The 19,611-nt window shown below is 43.8% G+C and overlaps 1 non-coding gene across 1 annotated transcript; it reads left to right on the plus strand.

Annotated features, from left to right (window-relative positions):
• The first annotated feature begins 10,779 nt into the window (after positions 1 to 10,779).
• On the plus strand, positions 10,780 to 10,854 carry Trnas-cga. The gene has a single exon. It is a non-coding gene; the product is annotated as a tRNA-Ser (tRNA).
• Positions 10,855 to 19,611: the final 8,757 nt, after the last annotated feature.

The following is a 19,611-nucleotide window of genomic DNA, read 5'->3' on the forward strand; positions in this document are numbered from 1 at the left end:
ATGTATTATTTATATTTTAAGACGATTCGTCTGTAAGAAAATGTTGTAACGAAAGCATGAACCGTCTGAAGATGAATCATAACGATTCGAAACCGGTAACGGTACCCTTTGAATAAAGGAACTGAAAATAAATTTGTGGCTGGCTGCTGTCTCAACACCATCAACATTTGTCTTCAAATAACAGCCACGGTCTCTAACCGTGCCATCATATGACAAAATTGCTCTTATTTTTTTGTCTGCTGTCACTTTCTTTTTACATAGTCACGTGATGCGACAATTTTGTTATTTGCAATTTGAATTCATAATACGTGATTAACTGTCGCTGAAGAAAACGTGTAGATACCTCGTAAAAGGCCGGCCGGTGTGGCCGAGCGGTTCTAGGCGCTTCAGTCCGGAACCGGGCGACTGCTACGGTTGCAGGTTCGAATCCTGCCTTGGGCATGGATGTGTGTGATGTCCTTAGGTTAGTTAGGATTACGGAGTTCTGAATCTAGGGGACTGATGTCCTCAGATGTTAAGTCCCATTGTGCTTAGAACCATTTGAATTCTGAACCTCCTAAAATCGAGTCAGGCCACCTATTGCCCAGCATAGGGCAGCAGTTCGACGTGGCATGGACTCAACAAGTCACTGGACGGCCCCTTCAGATATACTGAGCCATGCTGTTTCTACAGCCGTCCATAACTGCAAAAGTGTCGCCGTTGCAGGAATTTGGACACGAATTGATATCTCTCGAATATGTTCTTGGGATTCATGTCGGGCGATCTGGGCGGCCAAATCATTCGCTCTAATTGTCCAAATGTTCTTCAAACCAGTCGCGACATCTTAGTCCATTGCTTCCTGGGATCTGCGCTGTTCTCAAACCCTACCGTCAGCTCTTACCAGCTGAAATCGGAACTCATCTGATCAGGCCACGGTTTTCCAGTCGTATAGCCTCCAACCGAGATGGTCAAGACAGCCGGTGAGACGTTGCAGATGATATGCTGTTGGGAAGGCCACTCGCGTCGGTCGTCTGCTGCAATAGCCCATTAACGCCAAATGTCGTTGCTCTGTCGTAACGGATACATTCGTTGTGCACGTACCACATTGATTTCTGCGGTTATTACACGCGGCGTTGTTGGTCCATTAGCAATGATATTTCAGAGCAAACGCCGTTCCTCAAGATCGTTAAGTGAAGGCCGTCGGCAACTGTGTTGTCCGTTGTGAGAGATAATGCCTGAAATTTGGTATCCTCGGCACACGCTTGACTCTGTGGATCTTGGAATACTAAATTCCCTAACGATTTCGAAAATGGAATATCCCATACGTCTAGTGCCAACCACGATTCCTAGTTGAAAGTCTGTTAAATCCCGCCGTTCGGCCGTAATCACGTCGGAAACGCTTTCACATGCATCTCCTGAGTACAAATGAGAGCTTCGATAACGCGCTGCCATTTTATACGTTGTGTACGCGGTAAAACCACCATCTGTATATGTGCATATGGCAATCACTTGACTTAAGTCACCTTAGCGCATGTCTCACCTGATAGACTGTCACTATTTACTATATTCTAAGGAGTTGGAAGTGAATTTATAATACAAAACTGCAACAATTTTTCACAGACATCACACTTGAGTTCGTTGGAGAGATTTCAGGTGATTTTACTGTTATCTCAGGTGTAGAAACGGACAACACAGTGTTCTTTGTTCTCTATAAATGTGGTCTGAAGGATGTAAAAGGAGGTGAAAGAAGGTCAGACTTGAAAGGAATCGATTGCGCGATGATTCATTAGCACATTGTTACACTTTCTAAATCTTTAGTCGAAGTACACGTAGAACCATAACTCCTTGAAACTACAGGGCACTCCAAACGCATCTTTACAAATTTGATCACGTCTGTTTCAGAAATTGGGATAGGTAGAGAAGTGCGATTTGCGGCGTAATGTTCACACACACCTAAAGCATTAGAAGCCTTTTAACGGAACTCAACGCGTGCGTCCTCTGTAGCACGCGCGATATTGCATTTTATCTCATGTCTTTCATAGCATGTCCTATTTAACGTCTACAGTTATTTCTTCTCTGCCACCATCTAGCAGTTCCTACAGATTCCGCACCGGGGCCAGATAGTGTCCTTTTGCAAAGCCCCAAAGAAAAGAATCTAATTGGGCGATGTGTGGTAAGCTTGTGGGCCAGAAAAATTTCGTCTAAGAACTTTCTAATGATCGAGATCCATGGAAATGGGGCACCATTCAGCTGCAGAATGGTATCAGGTTGGTGTTTTTCGACCTGTGCAAACGTAAACTGCTCCAGTATGTCCAAATAAACAGTCGTGGTTACTGATACTTCTGCAAAGAAACACGTTCCCACCACACGATCATGAAGCAGACCGCAACACACGTTTGTTTCAGAGTATCAGATCCTTACATTTCTCCTGTTTACCTTCCCAGACACATGAAAGCAAGATTCGACCATGAACAACGCCTTTTTGAGATAGTTTGGGTCGTCGTCGATTCGACTCGGAATATCAACTGGAAATGCTTTATAGGCATGAAGCTTCATCTCCTGTGTCCAGTGGATGGTCGTCGCTGCCACCGTCGAGACGCTTCACGGTTTGGTTTTTTCAGAATAGGATAAAAGCCTGTTGCACATGTACCAAATCTTCCTCACTTGTATTCGAACACCCAGAACTATTCCCTTTCCACGTCTCTTCCGGATTCCTTGAATTTCGTGCACCACTGCCTGATGGTCGGATGTGATGGTGGTGTGCTCCTGAACGTGTTCGGGCGTCCTGCTGGACCAGATTGTCAGATTTGGTCTCTGTCAGCTATTCCACACACTATACCAACTGCAGGTGGGTGGAAATCTCCGTCAATAACTAAAATGAAAATAATATAACTTTTGGCGCGTGTCAACATTATGCCACATCCGCATCTTTCTCCGTGTCTCCATTTCTGAAATATACAGGGTGGGACAAATAAAAGTGACCCAGAGAACAGAGTTGCAGGGGACTAAGATACGCAGCAGAGGAAACGAAATACAGTATAACCCTTACTAAATCAGATGTTGAAAGTGGCCACTAATCACCTGTTGGCGCTTTTAAGCCCTGCTCAGCAAGTTGCAGAAGAGGGACCGGAGCTGGACTGTTGGAACTTCTGCAGTCTCATTCGAAACGTTCTGCTGCATTTCTTGAAGACTATTAGGGCTGTTGCGATACACAAACTTGAGGGCTTCCCACGCAATGTAATCGCACACTGACCCGAAATATAGGTGGCCAGCTAGGTCCGGGACCAGACTGACCTTTGCTAACAATTCTCTCAGGCCTAAAGATTGTGTAAATGTACTCCAATGCTCGGCCGGCTGTATTGCCACCTGTTCTGTCCTGCTGAAAGTAACTGTAGGGCTTAACCTCCTCCGTTAATGCTGCCGCAAATGGTTTCTAATCGTATCCACTCGTCCAGGCTACTTTTATTTGCCCCTCTCTACACTTAATCAAACCTGTGAGTATCATTTTGGAACAACCTGTATTGCTCACGATGCTGGATTCAAATGTGAGTCAAAAAAGATAAACTGGTTAGCAATATGGAACCTCTCCGGTACAGCAATAATACAGTAGTTATAAACGATAAACCAACTGAAGGAAGATATGTTCAATAAAAAAAGATTCTTCATACCAGTAGAGTTACCAGAAGCTACAAGATGCAAACTAATGTCATTCTGGTGCAAAATGCGTGTTCCCCAATAATAACAAACACATAGTACAAAAACATAGGAGAGGAAGAAAACAAATTTTTAACATTAATCTCAGACGAGTAGGAATACAAGACGGCAAGTTCAGACAAAAAACGAGTACAGACTACCGAGAAAACGAAGAAACTGAACACGAAAGACAAAATAGATAGATTTCAAGCATACCTACAAGTACCAAAAAAGAAATTGTAGTTCACAGAATAAGAAAATTCCGTCAGTATTCGACACAACAAAGTGCATGATACAAAACGAAACAACAATTAGAAATGAAATATTTCGTACAATTTTTTAAAGGTTCTCTGAAGAAAATGTCACTTGTACTGATGAGTACCCCGTTTATACACGTTATAAAATGACTCTTTTTTTAAAATAATATGAATATATATAATGTGTCTGGAGAGAGAGAGATTGATTTCTGATTGAGATTTTCAGTTTAAGTCGTAACTGGTACCTGAATTTTGGTTGCTGCCTCCTTGAATGATCAGCTTCTGCACCAGTTGGTGACGTATTACAATTTGGAGGAAGTTATTGTTCTTTAAGGTTTAAAATACGACTCTGTTAGTTACTTGGCCGTATTGCTGATAGCTTTGAGCCCAAGTTTTCGTAGCTTTTCATACCTAAGGGACCACTGTTGTAAGTAAATAAGATCAAACAGCAATCTGCTTTTCGTGAGCTTAGCACACAAGCTTTCTTCAAACTACACGTCCTACCACATCATAATTGGTCACTGGACTTCAGCAGCATACTATTGTAAAAGAACATAATACAATTACTGTAATTAAGAAATTATGAGAGGCTGTTACTTACTGAATGAATACTATAGAGAATGCATTTCTTTTCCTGTATTTTAGTGAACTTTGTACACCTACAATTCTGTCGATTGATAGACGGCGACGAGAATGAAGTTCACCTCCTTTTCCAAAAACAAGATATTTCAATTATTCACTTCCAGGAAATTTGTATACATAAATGTTCGGCAACTCTTGCACATGCTTTACTCGGTTTAATCACTAAAGTGTCAATTTTCATTAAATGTAACAATATTTCCTGAGCGACGGCGTAGTTTTTTTTTTTTTTTTTTTTTTTTTTTTTAGAGTCCATACACTAAGATTCACAACTACTATCGTTGCGGGGACTGCACGCTAAGAAGTTTATTGGTTTATTGCTGTCCAGCTGCCCTTCACTTCACTTCAAGTGCTTTTTGAATCAGATTTACATTTACGCTATTTACATACATTAATGAGCTTCTCAGAATAGAATCAGACACAAATTAGTTAAAAAAGTGGCAATAGGCTCACATAACACTGCAACGTTTAAGGCAATGTATGAGGGAATCGAAAATCAGATGAGGTGACGTATCTCGCTAGCCAGTGGGGCAAGCAATTGGTGGATATCTTCTGATGTTGGAGATGTTTACAAAGGAAATAATGTAGTCCCCCATTCCGTCAGCCTTCATCTATGACGACCAACACCGGAACGTACAGTCTGAACAAGTGGCACTGTTTGCTCTCTCACAGCACTTCACAGGTGACTTGTGTTTTTATGATGATAGTGCACCACTGCACTGCCCCCTGATTATGCCCGAATCGTTTGAAGAATACATCATGAATATAAAAGTGCTCTTAAAGCTGTAGGGGCTGGAGATTTTATCACCTGGCCACAAAGGTTTGTTACAGTGATAGAGGCTGTTGCCTCATCAGTGGCGATCGAGACTAAAGATAACGGGAGATGACCTAACACCTCTTCCCTACCAGGCAGCCAGGCTGTAGGTCACCTCCACGTCTTATGTCCCTTGGCTACGAAAGAATACGACTTCTTCTGCTATTTGCAGGTCAGTGATGTAATTAACAAATAATCGACAGAAAAAAAGCTACAGTTAGTAAAAGACATGTAGTGCAGTTAAATGTAAAAGTACAAAGTCAGTGAGAAAAGTAAAGAGACTAACAAAAGTGCGAGCGATATGGCAACGCTGCGTTGGTTCTACTTGTGGAAAACGGTGTGTTCATCCTTTGCTGATTCTCAGTTCCAGTTTCACCTCCGTACAGCCACTATGTGGTTTTGAAGAAAACCATCAGTGAAGTTGTGTCACGAAAATGTAACAGCTGTATATAGAGCATCATTATGTCATCTTTTTGTGTTAAGCTTGGGGAATCTGCGAGTGTGACTTTTGAAAAACTGGAACAAGCCTATGGGGATACATTCCTTATGAAGAGCACAATTTTTTTGGAAGGATGAGGACATGTTGAACTTCGCTCATGGAAACCTTCAGCTCCAAAAACCTACGAAAACGTCGAAACTGTGAGTGCTGTTGTGAGATTGCTCCTCCAGGACAAACTGTCAGCCAAGTGTTTTACAAAGATATCCTTGAAAGGCTCAAAAAAGAAGTGAATCGAGTGAATATCCTTGAAAGGCTCAAGAAAGAGGTGAGCCGAGTGAGACCACACATTGCAGTCAAGTCGATGCTGCATCATGACGACGCCCCACGTCACACGGCCACATCCATCATGGAATTTTTTACCTTAAAAGGCATTCCTGTCATTCCACAGCCCTACTATTCACCTGATCTCAGTCAGTGTGACTTCTTTCTTTTTCGGAAATTCAAAAGCTGTCTTAGAAAGTCATGTTGGGACTCTGGAGAACATTCAAAATAATGTCACCGACATCTTAAAGGTCCCACCAGTTGACGCCCTCCAGCCCTGCTACCAAGACTGGGAACAAAGATTCCGCAGGTGTATAGCTACCGAAGGGAACTACATTGAAGAGGAAAGTATTGTTGTTTAAAACAATGAGAACTTTGATGGATAAAAAATCAGTCTCATTAATTTCTCACAGATCTTGTCTATTCTAAGCCAAAAGGAACATTACATTTGTCCACCTGTAATTACAACCAATTTGGGGAGCTGATTTCCTGTTGCATGTCATACAGATGATAAACGCGTCAACACTGAAATCGAAAACGTGTACCTAGAGAGAGAGCGACAGCTAATGGTGAGAGCTGAACGTCGAAAATAGGAAATGCAAGCCAAAGGTACCGAGATGCATTAATAGAAACGGAGGCGGCACGTTGAATGTGTGTGTGTCTCAATTCCTAAGGGATCGAACTACTGAGGTTCAAAATGGTTCAAATGGCTCTGAGCACTATGGGACTTAACTTCTGAGGTCATCAGTCCCCTAGAACTTAGAACTACTTAAACCTAACTAACCTAAGGACAACACACACATCCATGGCCGAGGCAGGATTCGAACCTGCGACCGTAGCGAACGCGCGGTCCCGGATTGTAGCGCCTAGAACCACTCGGCCACTCCGGCCGGCACTGCTGAGGTCATCGATCCCTAGACTTACGCACTACTTAAGCTAACTTATACTAACCTATGCTAAGAACAACACACACCCATGCCCGAGAGTGGACTCGAACCTCCGGCGGGAGGGGCCACGCATTCTGTGACATGGCACCGGAAACCGGGCGTCCATTCCGCCAGGCACGTTGAAATTTACTGCACCGCTGCTGGTGGACTAGAGGTACTGAGTGCGAGTGAAGCATTCAGTGCGAGTGCGGGAGGGCAACTACCGTAGTTTCTGCAAGCTTGCTAACTCCTGTCATGTTCTCGACTGCCATCTGACCTGTACATGTTGCTCCTTCCAAGATGATGCAGAGACTACTGTGCTCTAAGGAAAAACTGCCATGTTGCGGGTGCTTACAAGGTGACTCGTCTAACATTTTCAACCGGCTTCATACAACTGACCGCCGGAGATGAGTTCTTCGCGCCATTGTTGCCTCGAGCACTACCCTGCAGTACAAGCAAGGGCCGAAGAGGTGTCCGTAGCCAATATAAGCGCTAAAGTTTCGGTGGCCTCAGGCCGACGGTACAGATAGGCCATTTGAAGTTTAGATTACCGAGCGATGTTTGCCGCCAATTCTTCTAACGGGCAGGCTATTGGTATCTCCACGCGCCGGCGTGGTCTCTGGTCAGGTTTAAAAGTAACGATTCCGACTTAGAGAAAAATCACCATCTTCATTGATTTTAATATTAAATGACTTAACAATGGGACAAATGATTCGCCCCCTCTACCCCATGGTTCGCCATGCAGACGTGACTACGGTAATATTTGATGGTCATAAAAAATTAGTTTGATCCTTAAATTGACTGATTTAATTAGGAACCTTTTTAATTGCGCATCTGATAAGTCTGCGCTTGGTTCGAATAATCACATTATCTCGTCAGCGATCTCAAATCTGTAATCGGATTTTCTAGATTAATTTCATTTCACTTTCTCTCTTTGTTTTCTAGTACTAGGAAGAGCGGTACGGTTGGCTTCGCAGTGAATAGTCTACGACTCAGCAACCTAGGAAATCGACCTTTTGTCTTCCCGGCGACTTTCCTAGCACTTGTCTGAAGCGATTTACGGAATCCACAGAAAATCTAGGTTTGGGAAGCCAGAAGTATATTTGAACCATCCCCGAATATGCGTGAAGCGATTGAGGGAAACCACAGAAACCTAATTGTGGATGGGCGAGAGGATATCTGAACAGCTTCCGCCCGAATTGCCTAACAGCTAAGCCACGTCGCTCGGTCACTGCAGTTCAGTAGAGCGCTCTTTCTCTCCAACCGTGAACGGGACGATTCGGCATTCCTCTGTCTATCAACATGCCTCGAAGGGTCATTTTAAGCCGATATCGTTAGATTATTATCATTTTACAGCAAGACGTGTTGTTAGCAAGGGAAGCTGCCCGTGGAATTAACACACACCACAGTGACATCATCTGAACAGTCAGCCACTATCCATAGACATTAAAGGACTGCCTCTTCGTGGTTATCGCTGGTCAACAATACCAGCAGATGACAAATTATCGCTATTATGTATCTCGAAGAGAATGCTATGAAACTTCGACTTGCCATCTGGGGGGCAAGTGAGAGAATTGTGTCGACCCAGAACGAGTAGAACCGTCCCCATAGGGTCAATTTTACCTCTGTTGCGAACGACAGTACAAACCCCAAACCCCACAACGCAGTGATGTGCGAAGGAGATGGGTAGGAGGTACCTCGAATGGAAGTTTGATCGAAAGCGTCGTTTTATCTTCATCATCAGGAACAGGAAATGTTTGATCGCAGTAGAAGAGTGTGAAGGGGGCCAGATAACAACGTACCTCTAAAGAATAGAGTCCTATGGAGGTGTGTCATCCATGGGTTAGGTCAGCATAGCGGACCGATTTCGGACGCTTTTAATGGCTATCGACGGTAGTCTAAGGACTGTGCAGTATTCGGACACAATTCTCCAGAGAGTGATCCATCCCTATATTCAACATTTCAAAACGACAATGCACGATAAGACGGCAGTCACTTCGTGAAAATTTGGCCGTAAGGGAGGAAACGTTCAAATAGAATGCCCGCATTATCTGCCGACACAAAGCCGATTGAGAATGCTTGTCCGTCACTCGCACATACTGGATGCCCTAAGGAAGGCTGCCATAGTTTGTGGGACAGATTCGACCACCTTATCCACAGCATGCTAAAGAGGAGCTAAACATGATCCTTGGTGCTTAGCAACCCAAAGAATGTCACATGGTTACACATTTTCATTTCGCAGATGTACAAATACGTAGTATCTTTTCGAACAGAGTTCATTTTGAACACTGGCTTGGCAGCAAAGTTATTTTTAGTTTCATAAGATTTAATCATACAGTCAATTTTCCCCGTATATGTAAGTCAACAAACTTTCGCGGACATGCAAGTGATTCAAAACGTTTCCTCAGCGCTTCACACGGCAGCAAAATAAAGTGAAAGTACACAGTTTTCAGACCTTACAAAAAAAATTCAAATGGCTCTAAACACTATGGGATTTAACATCTGAGGTCATCAGTCCCTTAGACTTAGAACTACTTAAACCTAACTAACCTACGGACATCACACACATCCATGCCCGAGGCAAGATTCGAACCTGCGACTCTAGCAGCAGCACTGTTTTTCGGATGTTATTTGTATTATGCACCCTAAGACACAGAAATGGAACAAAAATCAGTAGGTGTAATGCACAAAAAAAAATTACAATTTCAGAAAAGCTGGATGATTTATTCAAGAGAATGAGCTTCACTGACTAAGTCAGTAACGCATTGGTTCACTTCTGATCATAATGCAAGCAGTTATTCGGCTTGTCATTGACTGCTAGAGTTGTTGGATATTCTCCTGAGTCATGTCATCCAAAATTCTGTCCAACTGCCGCCTTAGAGTATCAAAATGCCGAGCTGATTGGAGGACCTTGCCCGCAGTACTCCAAACGTTCTCAGCTGTGGGGCATCCAGTGACGTTACTGGCCAAGATAGGGTTTAGAAAGCACGAAGAAGCTGTAGAAACTTTCTCCGTATGTGGGCTGAAATGTAAGCCCAGGATAGTTTTCCAAGAAGGGCAACAAAACAAGGCATAGAATGTCGTGTAAGAGCGCCGCGAATGACAACCAATTAGGTCTTGCTATGAAAAGGAGTGGCACCTTAGACAATCGACACTGGTTGTCGGGCCTTATCGATGACGTCAGTCACGTTAGTATCCCACCAGTACCTGGGGCGTCTCCGGACACGTCTTCAGCCTTGAATATGACTGACTGTATTGGAATTAGAAATAATTCAAAAGCCAAGATCCCTTAAATTCTGAAACTTCCTGGCAGATTAAAACTGTGTGCTTGACCGAGACTCGAACTCGAGACCTTTGCCTTTCGCGGGCAAGTGCTCTACCAACTGAGCTACCGAAGCACGACTCACGCCCGGCACTCACAGCTTTACTTCTGCCAGTACCTCGTCTCCTACCTTCCAAACTTTACAGAAGCTCTCCTGCGAACACAGTTTTAATCTGCCAGGAAGTTTCATATCAGCGCACACTCCGCTGCAGAGTGAAAATTTCATTCTGGAAACATCCCCCAGGCTGTGGCTAAGCCATGTCTCCGCAGTATCCTTTCTTTCAGGAGTGCTAGTTCTGCTAGGTTCGCAGGAGAGCTTCTGTAAAGTTTGGAAGGTAGGAGACGAGGTACTGGCAGAACTAAAGCTGTGAGTGCCGGGCGTGAGTCGTGGTTCGGTAGCTCAGTTGGTAGAGCACTTGCCCGCGAAAGGCAAAGGTCCCGAGTTCGAGTCTCGGTCGGGCACACAGTTTTAATCTGCCAGGAAATTTCATATCAGCGCACACTCCGCTGCAGAGTGAAAATTTCATTCTGGAAACATCCCCCAGGCTGTGGCTAAGCCATGTCTCCGCAGTATCCTTTCTTTCAGGAGTGCTAGTTCTGCAAGGTTCGCAGGAGAGCTTCCGTAAAGTTTGGAAAGTAGGAGACGAGGTACTGGCAGAAGTAAAGCTGTGAGTGCCGGGCGTGAGTCGTGCTTCGGTAGCTCAGTTGGTAGAGCACTTGCCCGCGAAAGGCAAAGGTCCCGAGTTCGAGTCTCAGTCAGGCACACAGTTTTAATCTGCCAGGAAGTTTCATATCAGCGCACACTCCGCTGCAGAGTGAAAATTTCATTCTGGAAACATCCCCCAGGCTGTGGCTAAGCCATGTCTCCGCAGTATCCTTTCTTTCAGGAGTGCTAGTTCTGCAAGGTTCGCAGGAGAGCTTCTGTAAAGTTTGGAAGGTAGGAGACGAGGTACTGGCAGAAGTACAGCTGTGAGTGCCGGGCGTGAGTCGTGCTTCGGTAGCTCAGTTGGTAGAGCACTTGCCCGCGAAAGGCAAAGGTCCCGAGTTCGAGTCTCAGTCAGGCACACAGTTTTAATCTGCCAGGAAGTTTCATATCAGCGCACACTCCGCTGCAGAGTGAAAATTTCATTCTGGAAACATCCCCCAGGCTGTGGCTAAGCCATGTCTCCGCAGTATCCTTTCTTTCTGGAGTGCTAGTTCTGCAAGGTTCGCAGGAGAGCTTCTGTAAAGTTTGGAAGGTAGGAGACGAGGTACTGGCAGAAGTACAGCTGTGAGTGCCGGGCGTGAGTCGTGCTTCGGTAGCTCAGTTGGTAGAGCACTTGCCCGCGAAAGGCAAAGGTCCCGAGTTCGAGTCTCGGTCGGGCACATAGTTTTAATCTGCCAGGAAGTTTCATATCAGCGCACACTCCGCTGCAGAGTGAAAATTTCATTCCCTTAAATTCTGTTTACTGGATAACCGGTTTCAACACACTAAAGGTGCCATCATCGGATCTCTGAAGATATAATATGACAGGTTTGAGGGAGGGCTTACATGAGTTACACTATATACATTACTATTGGTACAATACCACATGCCTGAATGTAGATTAACATTTATAAACCATTTGGATATAACGATACATGAGGCAGACCAGCTGATATAAAATAATTGTCACCAAAAAAAAATTAAAAATATCTGCTCTCATGGTCAATCTTTACCATAAGATATGTAAAACTGAAGTCCCAAGATAAAACCATTTGGTACATGACCGCTGCTCGGCTAACAACGGTCGGCATGACGCTGCCCTATTCTGCTCACGTTTATATGCCGCGATTCTAGTGGTTCACAACCGGCCACTAGATAGCGCTGTCCCAGCAGTGCACACACAGTCCCACGGTACAACCACTCATTACTACCAAAATTGCAACTTTACTATTACTGCTATTCAAATACCCATGCATGGAAGACTTTCGCATACACTTACTGTACATACTACACATACTATACATACTTACTGTAAAGTACGTCAATTACAGAGCAAAAACATCTGAAGCAAAGGCATTATCCATATCAGTGCCATACAAAACTACATAGTATAATTTACCCTTATTGAATATATATGAAAGAGTGTATTGCAATGAACAGTGTTAAATGCATTTTCAGCCTAATTTCTTTTATGATTCGTAAGGTCAATACTGATTTGCGTGTTTCCGCATTTCTCAAGGAACCCAAAATGTTCCTCCCTCGAGTCGACTCCCTCCATGCGCTCCGTTCTCCCGTAAAAATTTGTGATAATGTTTTGCGACCATGTCCTGCTAAACAGACGGGACTGAAAAGTACATCCGATTCCGACTCAAAAAATAAAAAAAACACTTTGAATACCAGTGGTTGCTACCTGAAACCGCCATATTATTTTTTTTTCTTTTTTTTATAGTCGAATTTTCCCTAAAAGGAAATCGTTAAGCTTATGACTTTGAAGGCTTGTTCTTCTTGTCCTTCCAGTACTCCTTCATTCTCTTGGAGAGGGCCTCTTTTCTCTCCTCAGACCATTCTTGTTTGGTCCGCTGTTTTAGCGCTTCTGACTTTACTTCCCAATTGTCTATGTGTTTTCGGAAGGTGCTTCTGTCTGTGGTGTTTGTGGCGCCAATTGCTTGTAGGTCTTTTCGGACTCCTTCCATCCAGGGTGTCGAGACTTTAAGTGTCTTGATGTGTTCTAGAATTTTCTTGGTGAGTCTTGTTTCAGGGAGTCTGTCTAAATGTCCGTAGAATTTAAGGCGCCTTTTTCTCATATCGTTCTCGATGTTCGAATATGCTTCTACTGTTGAGTTCTTCTGTAGTCTGTAGCCATCTGGTGTGGGTCTTCCTCCTAAAATTTTCCTCATGATTTTGCGTTCTTCTTTTTTGATTTCTTCAATTTTGATTTTCCTGTTGAGTGCTAGTGTTTCGCTGGCATACAGTACGGCGGGTTTGATCACTGTGTTATAGTGTCTGATCTTGGTGTTTGTGGAAATGCATTGTTTGTTGTAGACGTTTCGTACCATGCCTAGTGATTTCCGTGTCTTCTGTTGTCTGTCTTCGTAAGCCAGTTTCTCTGTTCCGGTCGGTTCGATGATTTCGCCTATGTATCTGAAGTGTGTGACCCCTTTAATTTTGCCGTACTTGGTTGTGATGTCGTCACCTTCTCTTGTTAGGACTTGCGTTTTTTCAAAAGAGATTTGTAGGCCGACTTTCCTGGCGCATTCTTTCAGGATTTCGATCTGTGTTTTTGCTGATGTTGGGTCATAGGTCAGTATCGCTAGGTCGTCTGCGAATGCTAGGTAAGGGATTTCCAGTCTTTTCCTTCCTAATGTGACTGGTCTCCAGGTGTTTTGTCTCCTGACTTCAGCTTCCCATTCGCTCATTACTTTGTCCAGGACGATGTTGAACAATAGCGGGGATAGTCCATCTCCTTGTCTTAGGCCAGTGTGGATTTCAAAGGGGTCCGAGATTTCGCCCATGAATTTGACTTTCGATTTTGTATTGGTTAGTGTCTGTTCGATTAGTCTTCGGGTCTTTTGGTCTAGGCCTTTTTCTCTGAGGATTTGGATGAGGGACTTTCTGTCGATCGAGTCGTAAGCCTTTTTGAAGTCGACGAAAGTGCAGATGATTTTTTTGGGGCTTGTCATGTGGGATTTTATGATTGATTTCAGGTTGAAGATTTGTTCGGGGCAGGCTCTGTTGGGTCTGAAACCCGCTTGGTATTCCGAGATGGCGGGTTCCAGTTGTCCTTGCGTTCTGGTGAGAAGGCAGGTTGATAGAATTTTGTAGATGACCGGTAGCAGGGAAATTCCTCTATAATTGTTTGTGTCTGTCCTGTCACCTTTCTTGTGTAGCGGGTGAATGAGTGCGGTCTTCCAGTCGTCAGGTATGATTTCGGTTGTCCAGGTGTTCTGTATGATTTGTGTGATTTCGTTTAGCGAGTTTGGTCCTAGGTTCTTCAGCAGTTCTGCCGTTATTCCGTCTTCACCGGCTGCCTTGTTGTTTTTCAGTTTCTTTATGCAGTGGAGGATTTCTTCTTTTGTTGGTGATGGTGAGTCTTCCGGTGCGTTGGCCGGTTCTCGGGGCTCCAAGGCTGAGTTAGGTTCCGGGCAATTTAGTAATTTTGAAAAGTACTTCGCGAGCTCTTCACAGTTTTCTTTGTTGGTAAGTGCCAGTTTTCCGTCTTCTTTTCTGAAGCAGAGGTTCTGTGGTGAGTATCCTTTGACTTGGTTGGCGAACGTCCTGTAGAAATCCCGTGTGTTGAAATTTCTGAAGTCTTCTTCGATGGAGTTTAGCTGATCGTTTATGTATTTGCGTTTCTCTTGTCTTATTGTTTTCGATGTTTGTCTTCGAATTTCATAGAAGTTGTCCTGTGTTTCTTGTGTTTTGTTGCTGTTGTAGTTTGTGAAAGCTGTTCTTCGATTTTGTAGGGCGATTTCGCAGGTAGTGTTCCACCAAGGGTGCCATTGTTTTCTAGTCAGCGGGATCAGTTCTTTGGCTGTGTTCACAATTTTTTGTTTAAAGCTGGTCCACTCTTTCGCCTCTTGTTTTTCCCAGTGTTCTGTGATGTTCGATTCTCTGATCTTTCTTGTATCAAATTTCGGTGAGGTCAATTTCTTTTTGTGTTGTCTTCTTGGTGTGAGTTTGATTTTGATTCTTGTTAGGTAGTGGTCCGAATCTATGTTGGCGCCTTTTCTCACTTGGACGTCGTGGATTTCTTTCTGGTATTCATAGGAGATTGCCACGTGATCTATCTGGAATTCGCCTAGTGAGTGGACTGGTGATCGCCACGTCTTTTGTTTCTTGGGCTTTTTCATCAGGGAGGTTGACATGATTTTGAGGTTGTTTTGCTGGCAGAGTTCGATCAGTCTGGTGCCGTTTTTGTTGGTGAATTTGTGTGCAGGGAAATTTCCTACTGTTTTTCCGTAGCGTTTTTCTCTGCCGATTTGTGCGTTGAAATCGCCTAGTAGAATTTTCGCGTTGTCTTGGGGTATTCTTGACAGGGTGGTTTCGAGTTTGTCCCAGAATTTGTCTGTTTCTTCTGGTTTGTCCTTGTTGTCTGCGTTCGTGGGGGCATGTACGATGATGAGGGTGTAGTTCTGGTTGGCGTGTTTGATTCGCATGGCCATAAGCCTGTTGTTGATCGCGTTGACTTCTTTTACTGAGTCTAGGATGTTTTTGTTTAGTGCGAAGGCCATGCCGAGGAGTGCTCCTCCTTTGCCGATTTTCCTGTTGGTTCCACTCTTGAAGAATCTGTAGTTTCCGTAGTCTATTGTGTCTGAATCCGTGTATCTTGTTTCTTGTAGCGCTAGGATCGAGATCTTTTGACTGGTGAGTTCCGTTGTTAGATTGTGTAATTTTCCCGTTTGTATTAGTGTCTGTATGTTGAAGGTGCCAAAGTATGTGTGTGTTTTCTTGGGTAGTTTGCCAGAGCGCTCCGACTCGCCCTTTAGTACATCTCCAGGTCCCCCAGAATCCGAGTGCCTGGTTGCCGTCTTGCGACGGGTGGATCGTCCACCTGGGGTAATGTTGTTTCTAGGTGTACTTGCCATTATGCTTGTAATTCGTCTGGCTTGCGCCAGTTTGGTAGAACCAGGGATTTTCAGTTCCTGGAGCTCGTATCAGCCGCACCATTGGTGACAGACGCTGGCCAGAGTACCGGTGGTTACCACACAGACGTGTCTGGGCTTTTGTGTTAGTTTTCTTCGTTTCGCCGGTTTTTACTCCGGGTACTTATCCTCGAGGATGTGATAGTTTTGGTCCGCCCCGAGTATTTGATTTCCTCGGTGCCACCCATATCTGGGAGGCTTTCCCCTATCCGCCACCTGGGGAGGCGCCCGATGGAGGATCTATCAACCTCACACCGCCATATTATTATTATACTTATTATTATTATTATTACTTTGAAGAATATTTGCCTTTAGGATGAAACCACCGATGCTGTTGCAAGATACAGACTCCTTGTGGTATACTGAGGTACTTCTACGAATGTAGTGCATTGTAGCTTCCACTTATAGTGTTGAATGCAACAGTCGCAAGGAAGATAGTGCTACATGATTGTAGAAGATTGTGGCATGCGATCTTTTTTGTTGGTCATAGTGAGGACATTACTGACAGCGAAAGTAGAGATATTTAAAGTTATTGTAACGTGAATTTGAATTTTATTGCAGCTTTTATGAGTAGTTTCAAAATGAAACCTGTGGGCAGTATATAGTTTCGATACAAAATTTATTAAATATTAGGTCAATTTTTGTATGTTATTTAGGACTACAATTTGTTTTAGGCATTGTGGGTTCGCCGGCCGCGTGGCCGAGCGGTTCTAGGCTCTACAGACTGGAACCGTGCGACCGCTACGGTCGCAGGTTCGAATGCTGCCTCGGGAATGGATGTGTGTGATGTCTTTAGGTTAGTTAGGTTTAAGTAGTTCTAAGTTCTAGGGGACTGATGACCTCAGAAGTTAAGTCACATTGAGCTCAGAGCCATTTGAACCATTTGAACCATTGTGGGTTCTCTGGGTGTGGGACTGGGTCTAGGAAAAACATGAACTTGCTTCCAAACATGTCACGTGATGTGGTGGGGTGGGTAAAAACTATATGTCCTAGTGGCTACAATGGGAAACTACCTCATTAAAACAGTTTGTTGTTTACTTCTTGCCATTTCTTCTCACGTTCGTTGCTTGCTTTGGTAATAAAGATTATTTTTGAGAAAAATTTTAACATCAAATTCCAAAGTGATACCATCGCCTCAAAATAGTTCACCTATTGCTAATTTCTCCTTGTATTCTCAGGTCAACTGTGCGAAAAATTTTAAAATTATATGTAAATGCCTAGTTATTGGTGGGACTCAAAGGGTTAAAGACGCACTGAGAGTCAGGTCCAGCAACATTAATTTTGGTCATATTAGATAATAATTGCCTGTCAGAACACGTTTTTCTGTGTATTAATATTTACGGCAGAGAGCATTCTAAGATAATCGCACAACCAGTGGTTTTTAAAAGCCAGACGATACTCATTACTGACTACCGTCACAACATTAACTTGTGCAACAGTGATTTCACAGTTTCTAGTGCGAATGTAACTGTAACTGAAGACTAATTTTTCCAGGCTCAGTGTATGAGGCCAGAGAATAAAAGGAAAACACATTGTCGTTCATGTGCTGTGGCAGTCGCTCTTCTAGAAGTATACGTATAAACTTTCTGATTAAAGAATTTTTTAATTCTCACGTTTTTCAACGTTATATTCCTTTCCGGACCAGGATTCCTTATCTCAAGCCGCTACGTTTGCCCTGAAAGATGGTGTGTCATCATCACGGAAGTACATCATGGAATACGTGTTCCCAACACTTGTGTGGGAGTAACGAGCGCGATTCACTATGGTACACGAGTATATTTCATCTTGCTGATATTTCCACAGCAGTTTGTGGTCATCTCTGTACACAATTTGGTGCGTTACATGGAATTTAATGTGTTTGTCAAGTTAATTTCATTTATAAGGAGCAGTCAAATGAAAACGAAACACATGGATAAATGTGAGTAAATCATTCGAAAGTAATCGACGTAGGTGTTATACATTTATCTCACCGTGAAACATGACACGCAATTTCGTCATGGAAAAACGTTAGCGGTTGCCTACGGAACCGTGATTCCACCTTCAACCGAAGCAAATATAATGCCACAAATGTCTTCCTTTATGACTTAAAACACATGGAAATCGAATGAGGAAGATAAGGACTGTGGGGAAGACGCGCACAGGTTTCCCAGAGACACCTCTGCAGTGTACTGGAAACAGCCTTAGGCACGTGTGGGCGGACAGTGTCGTGGAACACCCTGTCAACATTGCTGTGCGTTTGAGCTTGATGGCGCGCTTCAGTTTTTGTAAAGTGTGCACGTGGACAGAAACTGAAGCCCGCCATGAAGTTCAGACGCACAGCAATGTTGAGAGACGGCATCATTAGGTTGCAGGATAACGCCTGCCCGCATGTTGCCAAAGTTGTTTCCACTACGCTGGAGAAGTTTGGCTGGGAAGCCCTCATGTATCTCACATCACCTGTTCTCATCCCATACAATTTCCACATTTCAGGAGCCCCTGAAGAAGACCTTTCGTGGCCGTAGATTTGGTTCTGACGAATAGATACCTCGGTAGACTCACGATTCCGTATCCAGCCGCAAATATTTTACATAACTGACTGACTATTCTTACATTACAACAAGTGTAAACATACAAGTGCTAATACAACTAAAAAATAAAACGGAATGAGAAGTCCAATAGTCCGCATAATCTATATATACAACAAAAAAATTGTTCAAATGGCTCTGAGCACTATGGGACTCAACATCTTAGGTCATAAGTCCCCTAGAACTTAGAACTACTTAAACCTAACTAACCTAAGGACATCACACACATCCATGCCCGAGGCAGGATTCGAACCTGCGACCGTAGCAGTCCCGCGGTTCTGGACTGCAGCGCCAGAACCGCACGGCCACCGCGGCCGGCTATATATACAACAGGTTTGGTAAATTTTAACTTGCATCTTTTGGTGTATATCCGTGCAGAAATATGTGTAAATTATTAGTCTGGTTATGGGGAACAGACGTCATGTGACATTTTAAAGTAATGATGGAGCATATTTAGACAAGGAAGGAATATTATGCACATAATTAGAAAAGTAGGTGTTGATTACGTATGTCCTTCAAAGAACGGGACCGGGCGAGGTGGTGTGGTGGTTGGCACACTGGACTCGCGTTCGGGAGGACGACGGTTCAAACCCGCGCCCGGCCATCCAGATTTAGGTTTTCCGTTATTTCCCTAAATCGCTCCAGGCCAATGCCGGGAAAGGTTATTTTGAAAGGTCACGGCCGATTTCCTTCCCCATCCATGACCATCTCGAGCTTGTACTCCGCCTCTAATGAGTTCTATGTCGACTGGAGGATAAACCCAATCTTCCTTCCTTTTCCTTCCTTCAAAGAACGAACCTATTCGTATATAATCAATGATTTGTAATTTCATATCAAAAGGTGGTTATTTACAATGCTTTGCTATATGGAGCAGGGTGCCATTATAAAACGCCGCAGAACAACGGTTGGCGTGGCGTGCCTAGCCAAAGTTCTCAGCATTCTCCAATTGGTAAAACCATCGGCAATAATCATTCTGATTCCTAACTCCATTCTTCCGTTTTTATAGACGGGACATTCACGATTGATGATGATTTTATCAATAGAAGAAGG

Source organism: Schistocerca piceifrons, chromosome 1, assembly GCF_021461385.2.
Source record: "Schistocerca piceifrons isolate TAMUIC-IGC-003096 chromosome 1, iqSchPice1.1, whole genome shotgun sequence".
NCBI classification, from domain to species: domain Eukaryota; kingdom Metazoa; phylum Arthropoda; class Insecta; order Orthoptera; family Acrididae; genus Schistocerca; species Schistocerca piceifrons.